Raw genomic sequence first — 19,423 nt, forward strand, 5'->3', positions numbered from 1 at the left:
TACAATTATTAACTTATTTAACAATCACCAGATACAGCTCAGAGGACATTTTGTATTGGATATCTAACAACAACAATAAGAATGGAAAAGGTTTGGGAAGGTATCGGCCAGGCCTGTTTAGCAGGTACCATACCGGCATTTGCCTGGTAGGACTGAGGTAAACCCGGGAAAACCCCAGTCAGGATTGTCGGCAGCGGGAATCGAACCCACGACCTCCCGAATCCGAAACCCACGCTCTACCACTTGAACTACTCTGAGGCTAAGATACAACGTTAGATTTTCGATAAAGGAAACAAGGCAAACTGACTAGGACCGCAGAACTCACAAAGGCCGCAAAAGAAAGAAAAAAAAAAAAAAGTATTTTCAACGAACTTAAAACATTCGTTACTGAATTCCTATGTCTGTGTGTGTATGTGTGTATGTTATTTGCGAATTTGTCAATTTTTAGCCCTTTATTCGATACAGCATCTGAGAAAGTGTTGGAATTCTTCGCGTTACTCTTACCGTTCCCAAGATATTGGCCAAAAATTGGTCGATTTCCCTTAGATTTAAGGACCCATATCTCAGGAACCTTAAATCATAGAGAGATTATATTGATGTTGATCAACACCTAAGAGGATGATGAACATTTGGTAACCGGTGGCCACTGGCCAACTGGCCACCGTTCACCAGACATTGTCCAAAAAATAAGTTCGGAGTTCGAGAGATTTAAGGAGCCATATCTCGGGAACCGCAAATCATAGAGATATGATATTTTACGAATTTTTCAATTGTGAGCTCTCGATTTTGAGCATTCGTCTTTGTAAAACATATAGTAGAACCTTTTTAACAGAACTTTTAAACAAGACATGTGGAAAAAATTTAGTACTCAAGGAAATTATAAATAGATAGATACTAGGGATGGCCAATTCCGGAATTTTTACTTTCCGGAATCCGGAAAGTAAAATCGGAAAATTCCTGAATTCGGAAAAATTCCGGATTTCGGAAAAATTCCGGAATTCAGAAAAATTCCGGAATTCGGAAAAATTCCGGAATTCAGAAAAATTCCGGAATTTGGGAAAATTCCGGATTTCGGAAAAAATCCGGAATTCGGAAAAAATCCGGAATTCGGAAAAATTATTTTTTCTTTTTGTAATCCTAAGAATTTTGTTCAAATGCAAACGAACAAATTTCCTTTTTGTAATCCTAAGAATGTATGATGCAAGTTAAGCTGAAACTTACATCCTAAAGTATACACTACTCAATCTTCCCATGGTTAATGAGATGTAATCCAAAAGTACGATGTACTCCTAATATTTAATTTTTGTTTTACTGTGATATTGTCCAGAGGTAATACATATATCACACTGAGATAAACAACTTGACATAATGAAGATGTTATCATACGTAGTTTTCCAGAAAATCGTGAGAAACGAATTTTTATGAAGTTAAAATATGCGTCGCTTGTTGCCAGTGTGATGCAATTGATAACTTTTATGCTGGAATAGTCTTATTATTATTATTATTATTATTATTATTATTAATCGTTTATGTACTGTAAAAGAAAAATATGAACCGTTAAGTAGTAGATTTTATCTGTTGTTTTTTGATATCTTCTAACAGTAATAACAAACTGCTTGTAAATACGCAATGATTATCAAGGACAATGGAATATTAATGTAAGGACTACTCTGCAGACCAGCAATAAACAATAAACAATAACAGATAAACAATAGTTGCAAAAAAAAAAAAAAGTAACTCACTTGGGCATGTCAGAATGTTCGCGAGAATATAGGGACGCATTGAGACTCTAGCAAAGAGCGTTGTGTTTTTATTGCTCAAAGCGCCGTACGATGGAGGCATTAACGCTAATGTTAATGGCACTCATGAGCACTTACTTGCTCTAACGGTTAACCTCATTTTTGTGATGATTCTTAGAAGTGGGCGTGTTGGCATGCAGTTAGAAGACTTATATCCATTATTTAAAAAGCACACGTTATCTGTGGAGTACTAACGATTTGCGTCACTATCGAACACTAACATAGCACTAGCGACGTTTAAAGTCGAAATTGGAGTCTGACATAAGTGATTTGTCAACTTCACGGACATTATATTTTCCTTGAATGCGAGAATTTTGCGCCCGGGAAATTTGCGCCCTACCACAAAAATAGGAAAAAATGCGCTCGCAATATATTTGCACTGGGATGTTTGCGCCCTACCGCAAAAAGAGGGGAAAATGCGCCGGCTATATATTTGCACTGGGATGTTAGCGCCCTACACTTCAACTTATTTTTGTATTGTGTAAAGTAACTTCCACTCACATTTGAACTAGGCTTGCCTCTCATCGTCTCAGTGAGTTACTCCATCCGTTATAATATTCCGAACAAATGAAAAAAACACAATTTTAGTTCACTAAAGGGCAACCCATACAAATACAATTTTTCATTATACTACAAAATTTACAATAAAAGTATAAATGACTGATATATAATTATTTATTAATATAATCAAAGAGTATAATTTAATCTACAAAAGGCTGTTTGGCTCTACCCAGATATCTCTGTTCACAATCCTTGCGAGTTGTTTGGCTTTTTAGGACACAAAATATAGAAAAGAAAATGTAAAGTGAATGTAAAATCAGTTCATTAATATTATCAAGAAAACTATGTACAGTGTGTTTACTTGCTGGAATTACACTTCAAACACACAATTGCGTTCAGTCGTTCTTTCAGAAAAAATGTTCCGGGGGGCACACTTAGTATTCCGGAGGGGGGGGGTCACTGCTGGTACTATTCTATTTATTATTATATTATAGACGTATTATTTTGGTCTCCTCCGAGGGGGCACTCTGAGAGCTCTGGGGAGGCCAGTGTTCCCCCAAAATCATCTCTGGAAGAAGCAGTGATTCCGTTGATCGGTTGTTTTCTTTTGGCTTATATTGAAGCCACAATGAAAATAAATCACAAATGGCATGGTTGTGGGGGGAGGATTGTTTATGCTGTAATGTCAGCCCCTCCGAGCAAATGCGTAAGCTCCAATAGGTTCTTTTATTTCGCAGGGCTCAAACTTCCCGGTGGAGGTACATCGCAGGCGCAATTTTCCCTGTTCTTGAGGTAGGGCGCAAATTTCCCAGACGCAAAATTCTCGACACCGTTCGAATGACCTCGGAAGACTATATCTTTTTCAATACTTTTTTATATTTTTTTACTCGAGATTTCTTCATAGCTTCTTATTAAAATACTTACTAATATATCCTCATTTTATTGTCCTAACCAATCAATATGGGTATGTTGTCAGTAAAATATTTAGATTGATCGAGCCTCTGGTGTGTAACCACAGTATTTCATATCATCCCTCCATTAGAAATCTTGGCTAAACGAACCAATATATGTTGCCAATAAAATAGTTTAGAATGACTGAGCCCCTAGAAATAACCACAGTATTTCGTGACAGACTCCCCCCCCCTTCCTATTACCACATTCTAGCTACGTGCCTGACTCAACTAATTCTCTACATTCTTTACCAAGCACACATTTTCTAAAGCGGAAAATGCTCTCTAAATACCTAAGCTCATTATTTTCAGCAGATGCACAAATTTGGTAACATTCTATCTACATGAATGTTATATAGTCTATGTCGATTACTGGAAACCGCTTCTCGCTATCTATTACCATATTTACTATATAATGATTAACGTTAAAACTGGAAATGGTTGATTTGTACCGCTTCCGGTTTGAATATTACATTCATCAGGGAACTCGATTCTTAACTATTGACTCTGTATATCATGGCCAAAATTGATTGGTAATCCATCAGATAGTTCTTGAGACTGTTTGTTTCACTGACGGACAGAATGAATATATGGCTATAGAGTTTTGATAAACTAAATTCGGTAATGAGTGATGATGGAACAAATATAAGAAAGGGAACCAAGAGTAGGCCTACCACCGGAAAAATTTTCGAACACAAAATTAGCCATCGAAAACCCACATGTCCTGGGTTAGAATACCATAGAGGAAAACTTTACCACTGAGTCATCAATCACCCGCTTATTAGTTTTATTAATTATTATATTAATATAAATTAATGAATGCCTGCTTATGTTAATTATTGAACAATTACATTGTATACTTCGTAAAGTCAAAAATTGTAAATTTGTATTTACTGTACATACAGTGAGCGCAGAAAGTGTTCGTACACCTATGCTATTGAAACGAGAATGCCTGCGAAAAAGAAACAGAAAATTTAAGAAGTGTAATAACACACACAATATGAATAATGAAAACTAAGCTTTATGAATATATCAATAAAGAACCACAAAGACAAGTTTAATGGTCAGAAAGTAAATAAATTCCGTAGAAAGTGTATAGAGTAGACGCAAAAAGAGATCGTACACCTGACGTACGAATACGAAACAAAGATACCACAACTGGGGTTCACTAGTATTCACCTGAGTATACACCTCTGTATAGCTTGACGAATAACAGAATGAGTTTAGTTGTGAATAGGAGTGAAAAAACTGCACGGTGGGCTGTCAAAATGGGAAGCAACCGAACAGAAACAAATGAGGAGACAAGAAAAGTAATTATTAAATTGCATAAGAAAGGTACGTATTTGAGAAAGATAGCAAACCTTGCAGACAGGCCTCGTTCAACAGTACAAACAATAATTGCGATGTATAATGTTTCTATCACTGTGAAAAAAAAAAAAAAGGAAGACCAAGAGTGTTAAGTGAACAAGATAAACGTTACATTATTAGGGAAAGAAAAAAGGTTCCGAAAAGTAGTGCTGTGCAATTGGCAACGGATCTGGAAACACGCGGTGTTAAAGTATCAGCCAGTACAGTGCGGAATATTTGCAGGGTATCATGGTCGGATAGCCAGGAAAATGTTATGGGTGAACAAGACAAATCGTATAAAGAGACTAAAGTTTGAAAACGAGTATAAAGATAAGGGATCAGGCTTCTTTCTGGAATAGGGTCATATTTTCGGACGAAAGTAAATTTAATCTTATCGAATCCAATGGGAGGCGTATGGTATGGCGCAAGGTGAATACAGAGATGAATCCTCAAAATCTCGTCCCTAAAGTAAGACACGGAGGAGGGTCCGTGCTCGTCTGGGGTTGTATGAGTGCCTCAGGAGTGGGTCGTCTCCACTTTATCGATGGAGTGATGATCCACAAAGTGTATATTAACATATTAAAGGAAAATCTCCATAATAGTGCGCAGAAAACAATTTATTGTTCAGCAAGGCAACAACTCCAAACATACAGCGGAAAATACTCGATTGTGGCTACTCTATAATACCTTGAAACAGCTTCGCACACCTCCCCAATCCCCAGACATGAACCCCATAGAACATCTATGGTCTGTTCTGGAGACAAGAATCTCACAGCTTCTCTACTAAAAAAGGCCCGAGAAAAGCTATTCAAGAAGAATGGAACATAATCAGTCCCGAAGCTACAGAACTACGAACTACTACAGGTGAAATCAATGCCACGAAGACTACAGACAATCATTAACGCACAGGGTAATCCCACAAAATATTAAATAACGTAATATACTTTATAAGCATTAATTCAAGCATAAGTGTACGGTGACTTTTTGCGTTTACAAAAAACGAATTCTCTCTTTCTTCTGAACAAAACAGTGATTGTTTGGCCTTTAACTTGTATATAGAAATAAAATGTATGAATGTGTAGCCTTAATTCTGGTTATATATAATTTTCCACCTCCCGTTCTCATGCTAGCTGTTTCCAATATAAAGTATGCACGGTGTACGAACACTTTCTGCGCTCACTGTAGGTATGTTGACAATAAGCGAATGTTATTAGAATATTTGTTGAGATTTCTTTTCCTTCACTGCCTTTCGCCTGGTTAAAAAGTAGTTTGCAGTGCTTTGGAGCAGCTGCAGGTGGGAACGCGATAATGTTTGAGACATACCGGCGACTTTTTTGTGTGTGAAAATAAGACCTTCCTCATAAAACAGTAAATAACTGCAGTAGCAATTGTCTACGTAAGTGATAAAGACATATCCAGCTACAAGAAACTAATACAGTATATATATTCATTATTGTGTTTCTCTTTTAACAGCTACTAGCTAGGGATGGCCAATTCCAGAATTTTTACTTTCCGGAATCCGAAAAGTAAAATCGGAAAAATTCCGAATTTTTTCTAATGTTGGAATTTATCTGAATTCCGGCATTTTTCTTAATTCCGGAATGTTTCCGAATTCCGGAATTTTTCCGAATTCCGGATTTTTCCGAATTCCGGAATTTTTCCGAACTCCGGATTTTTTTCTGAATTCCGGAATTTTTCCGAAATCCGGATTTTTCCGAATTCCGGAATTTTTGCGAATTCCGGAATTTTTCCGAATTCCGGAATTTTTTTGAATTCCGGATTTTTTCCGAATTCCGGATTTTTTTGAATTCCGGAATTTTTCCGAAATCCTGATTTTTTTCCGAATTCCGGAAAGTAAATTTTCCGATTCCGGAAAACAAAATTTCCGGAATCCGGATTCCGGAAAATTTTGGCCATCCCTAATAGATACATTACGGGCGTCGTTAGCAGGGGGTTGTTGGGGGTCATGTCCTCCCAGATTTTAATCAAATATACTTAAAGAAACTATACTACTTTGTATATACAGCTTTTGTCGAAAAGAGTATTTTGATTTTGATTCATCCAACCTCCCCTCCAGATTTAAAAAAGCCAACGACGCCAGTGAATACATTACACGAATTTTTTAATGAGTATAATAATAAAGTACATAGAACAATTGGTATAATGCCTGTAGAAGTTAATAAGAAAAATTCATTTCTTTTAAGTTCGTTCTGGTTGAATAATGCAATTGTTTTGTTAATGAGACTTGGCCCAGTTTCAAATCAAAATTATTCTGTGTTATTGTGTGAAACCATGTATCTATACCATAGACAATATATCTATATGTAAATTCTTAATACCATACATATACCTTCTGTTTCTTTCCCTAAAACTCTTAAGATCTTCCTGTTTCTCTCCGAAAATTTTGGCAGCCTTAATCTTAAAGTAAGATTCAAACCATTACTCGGTTTCCACTCAAGAGAGAAATGGTGTTTCATCTGGACTCAAACCCGAGATCCCTTGATTACAAAGCACGACGAGTCTATAGACTTATTCTCCGAGGATACCTGTTAGCAATACGTTATATAGGTGGTATATTCTGCTTTTATTAGTTCACACAGTAGCTTCTGTTCCTGACGTAATAGCTATATTCTGCTTTTATCAGTTCACAGTAGCTTCTGTTCCTGACATCAGTATATTTTGCTTTTATTAGTTCACAGTAGCTTCTGTTTCTGACATCAGTATATTTTGCTTTTATTAGTTCACAGTAGCTTCTGTTCCTGACATAAGTTTTTTTTTGCTTTTATTAGTTCACAGTAGCTTCTGTTCCTGACATCAATATATTCTGCTTTTATTAGTTCACAGTAGCTTCTGTTTCTGACATCAGTATATTTTGCTTTTATTAGTTCACAGTAGCTTCTGTTTCTGACATCAGTATATTTTGCTTTTATTAGTTCACAGTAGCTTCTGTTCCTGACATCAGTATATTTTGCTTTTATTAGTTCACAGTAGATTCTGTTTCTGACATCAGTATATTCTGCTTTTATTAGTTCACAGTAGATTCTGTTTCTGACATCAGTATATTCTGCTTTTATTAGTTCACAGTAGCTTCTGTTTCTGACATCAGTACATTTTGTTTTTATTAGTTCACAGTAGCTTATGTTTCTGACATCAGTATATTTTGCCTTTATTAGTTCACACTAGCTTCTGTTTCTGACATACCTGATAGAAATACCCTTAAGATACTTGTGAGTATTTTAAGAGTCACTTCATATGAACAAAAAGATATATAACTGCACAAATGAATTCATTACACAGAATTACACAGGTTATTAAAATAAGAGGACACTTTCCAGTGACTAAGGAGTACAGATCTAAGGAGTACAGTAAAGGAGTACTTTTGTTCAAGTTAGTACAATGAGTCAGAAATATTCAACGACTTCATTAAATTTTCATATCAAGAAAGAAAGTGAATAAAGATCGAATCATTTGAGTTCAGTCGGGCTCTCAACCATTCATGCACATAAACAGCCAGAAAATAATTTTGATTTTTCACAAAGCATTTATATTCATGTTTTCTAAGTTTGTAATGTATGAGAAAAGATCTTCTAGGTGGTTTGAGATATAAGGAAAATCCACCATGAAGTTTACAGGATTTTGACATTTTTGCTCTTAAATGTATGTATATGTATTTTGGTTTAAATCAATTATATATATATATATATATATATATATATATATATATAGAGAGAGAGAGAGAGAGAGAGAGAGAGAGAGAGAGTTTCAAAACAACACCGAGCAACGTTTGGGAGGTGATTCTTCACATCAAGATAAAACAAAAAGTATAGACCAATCTGGGTGCACAAATGCTTCCTTTCGGAGTTAAAAAGCTGCCGAAAACGTGAAGAAATGAGCTTTAAAGTCCATAGCTCCAAAACTATGAGACCTACCGTAGTCGGGTCAAGATTTTATTTAGGAACTAGTATGTGCCCTATCGAAAAATACATGTTTCCGAATCCTAAGGTACTGATGCAATAATTTTTATAGAGGGTGCTTGGCTACGGGCATTTATTTTAAAGTACCGCAAGTGTGAAAGTACCGAAGGATTCTAAAACTTCTATATTTGGATAGGACATATACTAATTCCTAAGTGAAGTCTTGACCTGACTACAGTAGGTTCCATAGTTTTGGAGCTATGACCTTTAAACTTCGTTTCTTCATGTTTTCGGCGCCCTATAAGTCGGAAACAAAGCATTTGTGCACCCAGGTTGGTCTATACCGTATTTTACGGACTGTAAGATGCGCCTTAATTCTTAAGCATTTTTGTAACCGTAATATTCTTACCTTTTTTATTATTACATTGCAAAGCCAGGCTAAAAAAAAAAAAATCTTAATTTATAAAACAGAACTGACCTTTAAAGTCTTTGTAAATATTCTAGCCTGTGGTTCTGAGTTTGTGATGTCGAGGTGGAAGGAAGACAGTGTTAGCAAGCTTGTGAATCCTTGCAACTCATATTCGTCTCATCGGTGCACTGCTGCTGCCAGTTGAATCCAATGTTGCCAGATAGAGATAGGTTTCCCGTAGCATCGAATATATGGCCATTTTTAAGACTGACTGGAATTTTAAATCAAACGCTGGACATTTTAATATTAATTTCGACTATAAGACACACCTGAATTCTGGAGGCAATTTTTCGAAGAAAATAGTGAGTCTTATAGTCGGTAAAATACCGTTTTTTTTTTTTTTTTGTCTTATCTTGCTGGTAGGAATCACCTCCCATACGTTATCGGTGTTCTTTTGTAACACCCCATATATATTAAAAGAGTTCAACATTTTTAAATTAATATATTGTTACATTTTTAAAAAGAATATATACATAACAACAGATAGATTTCCTATCAAGGACTGAACCCAAAATCAAATCGCCATAAAAAAAAAAAAGTTTCTGTATCATTAGACGTCCCAGCAGTACTTAGTTTTCACACGTGGTTTATCTACTAAAAATTAAGCATACAAAAAAAAATTAATTACAGTTCATATTCCGTTTGTAATCATTGTCTTTTTCTGTGATTACAAGAACTATAATGACACTTCTGTGGAAGAGAGAGACTGTGAAATTATCTAGACGCAAGTCAATAACGGATAGAAATTAATAATATATCTCCAAGTTTAGCCGTGAGGAGGCTGCAAAATAAACAGCAGAAATAATCTGCAGATGATACTTCTAGAAGGCCAAAATAAAAAGATGGTACAGAGAATATGAAAAAAAAAAAAATTACAGGATAAATCAAGGGCAATGGACCGACCTTGGCACGAGTAAATCCCTTGTCTAGTGACCAGTTTCAGAATCTTCTGTAAGGAGTGCATAACCTATAATTACTTTATAATTACCTTTAAATAAATAATAAAAATAAAGCAATATTTTCATCATGTAAATACTTTTTTAAAAAATTTTATGCTATGATCATGCGAAAATACGAGGGAGGATCATAAATTAAAATTACAAAACCGATGTTTCTGGAGTTTCGTCTCTTATAGAGGAATGAAAAATGTGAGGTAATTTTAATACGTGAAGTTGGCAACTGTGCAGCGTTTCAGCTACTCGTCACCTACAGTGATAGTTGTATGTAAACACAAGTAGCGACTCGTTTGAAAAAAATGGTCTCACGAAGAAGTATGCTCAGTGATTGGATTTACTGTGGGCGAAACATGTCACCAGCTGAAATTCACCGGCAGCTGATAGAGGTTTATGGAGAGATTGTAATGGCTCGTCATCATGTTGCAGAAAGTTTGCGGCTGGTAGAGAAAAACGTCACCGACAAGGAGCGCAGTGACCGACCCAGCACGGCATGTTGAAGCAGTTTTCGCTGGAACATCATCGACCACTCTCCCTACAGCCCAGACCTCGCTCCAAGCGAGTTTCACCTGTTTCTGCACTTGGAAGAGCAACTAGGAGGCTGTTGTTTTCGCTTCGGAAAAGGAGGTGAAACACTTCGTGTCAACGTGGCTGAACACGCAAGAACAGGAAGTTTACCAGGATGGAATCTTCAAACTCATATCACGATGCGATAAGTGCCTAACCGAAAAATAATCTAATGTATATACTATCTGTTGGCTATGTTAGCTATATTGAAGAAATATATACACGTGTCACTGCAGGATTTGAAATCTTATTGTCTGACTATTTCTCCTATTTACCAAGGGGGGGGGGTGTGCACAACCCTGTATTTTTATTTTACAATTTCTTCTTTGATTATCTATCTCTTTTAGCCAGGACATAACCTCTCTAAATTAAACTAAAAATTTTCTTTCATGTGTTCTTTGAGATGGTTAAAATGATCCTACGATCACTAAAGCAAATCCCCGGGGGCATGAAGGGAACATGTCTCCTCCAATCTTGAAAATGAGGGGGACTGTCGCCCCCAATAATCTGAATTGAAATTTGTTTTGGGGGGGGGGGGAGAAATGTAATTATTTGTGTCCAATTGCCACAAAGGAAAGTGAGATGAAGTTGATGTCCCCCTGGAATAAACCTCAAATAGTAAAATCTGTCCACTTTCCAATGTTAAAGACAACTCTTCTCCCCTGATCCTCCACAGCAATGTTGTTCAACTTTATAAATATTTTGAAAATCGCTTAAACAATATTATGGAAACGGTCTTACCCGTCTCCCCCCCCCCCCCAAATGTTGAAGACAGATTTGCACCGCTGCCTACGATAATCCTGTATCCGCCGCAATATAGTTACGTAACAGTATAGTTACACTGAACTTAAGCCTCTTTTATTCGCAACAGGCTTGCCAACTACATACGATAATTGATCGTTATATATCATAATAATGCTATAATATACGATAATGCTCTTGCGATGATAGGTGAATATACGATAATTTTAGAACGCATACTTTTTTTTTTTTTTTTTGCAGTTTTTGAATATGCTAATAAATTGTAGATATCCATCAGGCCCGCAATTAGAGGGGGCTAGGGGCCTGCCCCCTAAACTTTTTGTATCCTCTCCAGACCTCAACACATACACAAACAAAAACACAATTTAGATATGTGCAAGATAATTTTTAATGACTTGGCTCCCCCTAACATATCCATGCCCCCTGTGGCTAGTTGAGGGTCTGATGTGCATTAAATAATTATAAAACACACAAACTGAGGTTTTAAATCAGCGTTTCCGAACCTTTTTCAACTTGCGGCACACTATGGGTGTTACTTGGATTCTCGCGGCACACTTATAGATATTATTATATGTAAATATAAAACACAGTGGTATTTTTTATGTGATTATTGATCTCCTTCTCACTGAGAAGAAAGTTCTATCACTGGGTTTTCCTCGTGGTAAATCAGTATGCTTATTTTTCATTCTAATTTAAAAATAGAAAACACTTGCAATGAAATATTGGACCGAGGTTTTTAAAAATACGCTTTCTTTTTAAAAAACAGTATCCAACCTTTTACTAAGAAGGAAGATCCCTAAATAACGATAGAACAAACAAATCTCTTTTACTTTTAAAACACAAATGTAGGTAATTTTTCGAAAGGATTGGATGATATTTTAAATTTTCAAGTTACGAAAGAGTCTGCAACAATAAAGAAGCAATAATGATCATAACAATGATAACAAATGCTTTTTTCAACATTAGAAATGTAGAGAACAGTAACCCGGTATGAAACTTAAAATTGTAGATTCATAGTAATGTGAAATACAAATATACATTTTTCCCTACGTTTTGCAATTTGATTGCTATAAAATTAATGATTTTGTTTCGATTCCTCGCGGCACACTAGCGGCCCATTCATGGCACACCAGTGTGCCGCGGCACACCGGTTGGGAAACGCTGTTTTAAATAGTCATTACTGCTAACATAAACCAATAACGATTTGAGAATTGGCAAATGGCAACCCTGCATCTGTTCTTTAAATTCAATTACGTGGGTGGAAACACTGTTCGAAACTGAAGATTACTAGATAAGTTTATTAGATATTATTGGTGTTATTTGTAGTATTATATTTATTTCTATAATTATCACGTGCCTGACGAATATACGATAATTTCTTGTTATATACGATAATTTTAAAGCTGAAAATCGATAATTTTATTTTCTGAGGTTGGCAACTCTGATTCGCAGTATTAAATATAATCTTATTCATAAAAAAAGGGAAAAGTAAGCACCAACATCACATATCAAATGCTGTCAGAGATAATTATTGAATCGCGAACACTGAAATTTTCCATAATCGTATCAATTTTTCCATGATGGTAACGTAAAATAAGAAAAACGGTCAATCTAACAATAGCAAAAAGAAAAAAGAAAACAGAAAAAGAAAAAAGAAAACAGAAAAAGAAAAAAGAAAAGAAGACAAGTTCATCAAACTAAAGTTTTTATTAGGTGACGTCTTCTCCTGAATGGCCGTATACTACTTTCCTGCCTCATCCTACCGTCATGTCTAGTTCATTTTACGTCAAACATTTGTTGCTTTCCCTACCTAGGTCAACACGGAACGAGTCATGGATACAAGATTGTACTCCTAATGACGTCATGAGATTTTTTTTTTTTTTTCATTTTGATTATGTGATAATGCTACCACAAAACTCTTGACCTATTCAATTGACTTAGTTTTCACTTACAGCGAAACTACGTGATATGAACATTCGATTTAGTGAAGAAAATTATATTTATATTCATGTATTATACATATATATTCTCCCTCCCTCTTTAAAGCCGTTCTGTGTCAAAAATAAACAAATCATTCTCAACCGAACTGTAAAATACAGCAGTTAGGGCGTTTCAAAATCAATATCTTTCGGCTAGGCTCTCTCCTAGAAGTAGAACAAATTACTGTACCGGAAAGTAATCAGTTATTTTATAAAGAGTTTATTTTAGTTCATTGTTGTCATGTAAACAGTGGCGGTTCTAGAAGGTAAAAATTGGGGGAGCGAGCTAGAGCCCAGATTATGATAGGTATATCATGAGTTTACTATACACTTTCAATAATATACAAATAATAGCTTAAATTATTTTTGTCACTCAAAAACTGGGGGGCTAGCCCATCCCCTGGCCACAGACTATGTAAAACCGCCACTGTAAATAAAACAAACATGACTAAATATGATTGTTCTTTAAAAAGTTGATATCCTGTTGTACTTAAAAAATGACTTGACTTTAAATTCAGATTATTGGTTCCAATATGGTGGACTTTAAAATTGAAGAGCAGAATCTACGCCAATACATGTAGTTTTTGTTTTGTCAAGGAAAAAATGTAGTGAATGTACCACAATCTTTTTTTTTTTTTTTTTGTAAAATGGACGTGGGGGGGGGGGGCACTGTAGCTCAGTGGTAGAGTGCATACTTCTGGTGCGTGGGACCCCCGGCCAAATAAATTTGCGGTGGACAACATCGTGTCCGTGGGTTTTCTCGGAGTATTCTCTTTTTCTCCCACTTTCTCATTCCAATAATTATTCCATCATCATTCACTTGCTTTAATCATCGTCTTCCTTACCCTTTCGTATGGAAACATTATTGAACACTGTTTACCCTGATGCACCATTCCCAACAATGCAATGAAAGTGTTATCAGCGACCCTGCCGGCTGCAGTTGTAAGCCATCACACCGTCTGCTGCTGTTAGTAGCTATAGTGCTGCCAAAATGTCTTGAGCCATGGCAAAAATGCGAACTAAAACTCATACCCTTACACACCCACGCGTTTAGCCAATGTGGGTTTAGCTTTTGCTAAGCGAGAGAATGGATGACGAAAGGGAGTGGAATTCCTTCAGCCGATAGCAGCGCTTGTAACGGAAGACTAGGTGTGAAGTCAACGTGGTATATCGTTAATTGTATCACTGGCTAATTGTATCAAATCCACGCGTTCTGAATGATTTGATTTGTTCTTGCTTTCAGTAGTTCGAGCTACCAACTGCCTTTAGTGGCGGCGCCACAGTCTTCATCCACTCACGTGGTTTAGTTTCAGTGGCAAGAGCAGCTGAAACCTCTTATATTACGTATATCTTTACTCTATATTATTAAAGTTTGACAAACGTCAGAGATGGTTCGGGACATTTGCAGACAACATTTTTGATCTATCGGGTTGTTATCGATCTGGAAGACCTCAAACGCAAGATAACAATGCTCTGAAGATTCTCGTTGAATCAGATCCAGGACAGAGCCTTACAAAAAATAATAAGCTGACATTTAATTCATCATTATCGACAGTCCAAGAGTATTTGGGTTACTATTAGACGTATGTGTTTGTGTAGTCCACTGTTAGGATTGATTATTTAATCGTGGTTTTTAATGGGGGCGTTAGCAGCGAAAAGTATGTGTGACAAGAAGAAGAAAATAATTAACACAATCTGATACTTACTAATATGCTTTCTTTTACATATATAGTATATTTTTTATATAAAATACACAATATGTTTCACACTTTAAACATATTCGCAGTGTAGAATTAATCCACAGTAAATATCCTATAGTACTATAACCTTTAATATAGGTAAATACAGGTATGTTAAATACTAGTGTGTGAGTAAGCAAATCAAATATGTTTTGACATAGATGTATTTCGAAGAACTGAGCGACCTCCCTTGTGGCTATGTGGATAACGTTCGCTCCTTTGGCGTGGAAGACCCCGGTTCGATTCCCGGTGGGAGCTCATGTGATTCGGATTTTACGTTAAATTGTACTTCCACGTCTCCTATAGCCTCGCTGCTGAACAGGACGCTAAACTCATATCTAATTACCTAACTAACGAAGCACTGAGTCATCTTTGAAAATTCAGGAAGTAATTGTCCTCCCCTTGCCCCACCCTGTAGTCGGCCATAGCAGTAGTGGGGGATCTAGGTCGAGGCTGGGAGACCTAGACCCTAGTTTTAAAAGTGAAAAAATAATTTAGGCTATTATTTATATATTTTTGAAAGTTTATAGTAAACTCATGATATACCTATCATAGTCTTGGTTCTTTCTTTCTGGTCCCTTCAGGGTTTACCTTCTAAATACGCCTCTGTATAGTAGGCTTTCTTTTCTTTAAAAGAAAAAAAAAAACAGACACTCTCTAAGTGAAATGTAAAATTAAAAGAAAAGTTCTGGTCTAGCATATCGGTGATATGATATTCGTTACGAGCAAATTAAATCGCAGAATTTATATTGAAAAACAAAACGCATAGAAAAAAACGTTAATTGTACTGTAATAATATATTTGTTAGTACTTACCTCAAAACAGCAATGCTAATCTCAGATTTCACAAATATCCTCTCGTTTAACACATAAAAGCACAAAAAAAAATCCAGTGTTTCAGTTCAACTTCCGGAAAGAAACGGCACAGTTTGTGATAAATGGTTGCAGTTCGTTATGTCCACGATTTCCGTGTCTTATCACGAAAACTCACCAAAAAAACTACACTTTCAACTAGTTACACTTCTTGCAAATTATATTTTTAGAAAAATCAATTCGATTGACCAGGTATATAATAAATCAGTTCGCGTTATCTTTTTACTGCCGTAAAATCTACCAAAATGTTGTGATAAGATAGCTAACACCTGCTGGTTGTCCAAATGTTTTGGAACTGCAATTGGACGAAATTGTCAATCGCAAACAGAAATTCCTTAAGTCTACATGTACGTAGATATTATTGACATTCCACCAAAAAGAACGGGGGTCTTCTGGAGAAAGTATGTATATAAGCTAAGTGCGCTGACCTTAGCACCAACAGAAACCCGTTAGGATGAACGGAAAACAACCCCCTAAAACTTATCTCTTCTGTCTTTATGTTTGGTTTCGCATTACATGGACAAATGAAGGCGTACATTTGCAAACACGAACGGTATGTCCTTTTTGGACATGTAGTTTTGTGTTCTTAGTTAATGGATTTAAAGAGAGAGAAAAAAAAAGGTGAGACGTGTCCTAGAATAAGGAATACAGCTTTGCAGATACGTAATGAGGATGTATATGGGTAAAAGCACATCTGTTCCAAGAGATTTTCAGTAATTACGGAAGACAGTAATAATTCAGTAAAAGATGAAGACCCTTAATGTAAATTAACTTTTTATAGGGGAGATACTAATAAAAAGCAAAATGAAATTTGCCTCCTTGGCTTTTTTTCAAGGAACTTAAAAAATTCGTTACTGAACTCTCTATGTATGTGTGTGTGTGTAATTTGCGAATTTTTCAATTTTGAGCTCTCAATTCGACAGAGCATCAAAAACTGTCTATAATTTTTTGCGTCACTCTTATTGTTCCCAAGATATTGGCCCAAAAAGTTCCAATTTCGGGAGATTTAAGGAGCCATACCTCGGGAACCGTAAGTCATAGAGAGATCATATTGGTGTTAATCAATACCTAAGAGGATAGTGAACATTTTGGTACCAAATAGTAATCGGTGGCCACTGGCCAATTTGCCACCGTTCCCCAGATATCGGCCAAAAAAGTTCGGACTTCGGGAAATGTAAGAAGCCATATTTCGGGAACCGTAAGTCATAGAGAGATGGTGTTCTACGATTTTTTTTTTTTAAATTTTAATTTTGAGTCCTCCATTTTGAGCATGTGTCTTCGTGAAACAACATATCGTAAAACATTTTAACAGAACTCTTAAACAAAACACATGGAAAATATTTAGTATTTAAGGAAATTATAAATGGATAAATATACGTATTACAAGAATTGTTTAATGAGTATAATAATAAACCACATGGAACAGTTGGTATAAAGCCTGTAGAAGTTAATAAAAAAATTAATTATTCTTAAGTTCGTTCTGGCAATGCTCTTGGAGTGTTCTCAACTGATTAAGTTTGCTTTCTTTATATCTTCAGGTGCAGACGTAGATATCAATCGCCTACATCACTAAATTTTATTACAAAGAGTTGTTTTGTAATAAATGCAATCTTAATGTAAAAATTTAATAAGAATTGTGGATGAATCTTTCATTTACTTACTTATTATCTCCTAAAGGTAATACATATTCGAACATACAAAGCTACATACACTGACTAAATTACATATGATAAAATTACGGGTACTTCTGGTTGACGTGGAAAGTTGATATTTTGGCGAACTAATAGCTTAAAGAGAGAAACCAACAGGAAAACTGTTATTTTAAAATATTTTATAACAATTTCAGGTGGTAAAAACCTAAGGAATTAAAAATTCTCCATATTTTTTTAAATAAGCTTTTTTATTTCCTCTGGACATTAAAGCTGATGTTTTAGGTAATTGCTATTAGAATAAAAACTTGAAATTTGGTCTACTTGTAGATTTTGATAGCGTTGTCTAAGCAAATGACCAAAATGAAATTTTCCAACTTTATTGGTGTTTTATGGTGAACTGATAAATCTTCCCCAAGTTATTTAAATGGAACGGCTTGTGTATAGCCCGCTCCCCCAGTTCTTTGTCACCGGAACTGGAAAAGTCACTACTACTACTACTATTACTACTACTACCACTACTTCTGCTACCACTACTACTACTACTACTACTACTCTGACTACTACTACTACTTATATCGAGAACAGAACCCAACCAACCCCTGCGGGGCTTCTAACCCGTTCCAACTACTACTACTACTAGTAGTAGTAGTATTGCTACTAACTACCACTACTACTACTTCTACTACTACTACTACCACTTATACTAAAGCCTCCTTACCACAAGATTTACATCTTAAATCTTGATAACATGTGATTCCGATTCCTTATGAACTCATATGAATCGTTAGAATCACTATGATTCGTTAAAAATCACTGGGGGGAGCGGGCTATACTCAATCCAATGGAACATCTTCTTCACCCTATAATTATTAGGAACTTCTGGTAGGACTACATTGATAAAATTTGGCATGTTCGCAGCACGCATGCCACAGGAAAATTGTCAAAAGTTTGATTTTGTAAATCAAATGTTATTTTTCAATGAAAAACTTAGAAGTTTAGGAACTTCAAGAATTCAAAGTGTAAGAAAGGGTTTAAATAAAAAAAACTGAAGTAAGTTTATTGGTTCAATTACAAAAAAAAAAAAAAAAAAAAAAAAAAACTCGAATGACTAGACCTCAAGCCTGTGGTGCTCGAGCTCCCGGTTTCGACTCACGGTAGAAAAGCAAGGTATCCACTACAGTAGTTCAAAAACCACTTTAAACAGAGATGGCCACTTGGAGATCCGGTTTTCAGAACCAGTTCCAGAACCGGTTCCAGACCTGGACCCGAATACCCGGTTCCGGAACCGGATCTTAGGAACCGGTTCTACTGGATTCAAAAACCAGGTTCCGCAACCGGATCTTCTAGAACCGGATCCATTCAGAGGCGAAAACCGGTTCCGGCCATCCCTACTTTAAATTGCAGATCGTCTTAAACATATGTAAATTCAATTCGATCAACCAACAAATAAATAGATAAATAAATTACAAATATGAATTAATACAGTAAAATCAATATCCTTAAGTCTTTCGTAACTCATTTCACAGAGATTTAAACAAAATAATAATGAAGAAATTGTTAGTTTTCCATATTTTAAAACAGAGCATTATTGACAGCGTTAATTAGTCGAACTCTTAACAGAAACGAGTTATTACTTCCATATCTACGAAGTACATAAAAAATACTTAAGCGAACCAAATATTTAAGCGAAGCCAATAAATTTTGATTTCCTATATGCAGGGTGTTTCAAAACAACACCGACAACGTTTGGGAAGTGATTCCTGACACCAAGATAAGACAAAAAGTATAGGCCAACCTGGGTGCACAAATGCTTCCTTTCGGAATTATAGGCTGCCGAAACATGAAAAACTGAACTTTAAAGGTCCATAGCTCCAAAACTATGGGGCCTACCGTAGTCGGATCAAAACTTCACTTAGAAA

General features: G+C 35.8%; 1 protein-coding gene across 3 annotated transcripts in view; it reads right to left on the minus strand.

The window, feature by feature from the left end:
* Positions 1 to 16,248, minus strand: part of LOC145672938 (very long chain fatty acid elongase AAEL008004-like) — a 312,483-nt gene extending 296,235 nt beyond the window's left edge. For all 3 annotated transcript variants that reach the window (XM_081742169.1, XM_081742164.1, XM_081742165.1), the window contains exon 1: positions 15,796 to 16,248. The gene's annotated coding sequence lies outside the window, so the exon portion shown is untranslated. The remainder of the gene's footprint in view (positions 1 to 15,795) is intronic.
* Positions 16,249 to 19,423: the final 3,175 nt, after the last annotated feature.

Source organism: Thermobia domestica, chromosome 16 (assembly GCF_964235325.1).
Source record: "Thermobia domestica chromosome 16, izTheDome1.hap1.1, whole genome shotgun sequence".
In the NCBI taxonomy this organism is placed as follows: Eukaryota; Metazoa; Arthropoda; class Insecta; order Zygentoma; family Lepismatidae; genus Thermobia; species Thermobia domestica.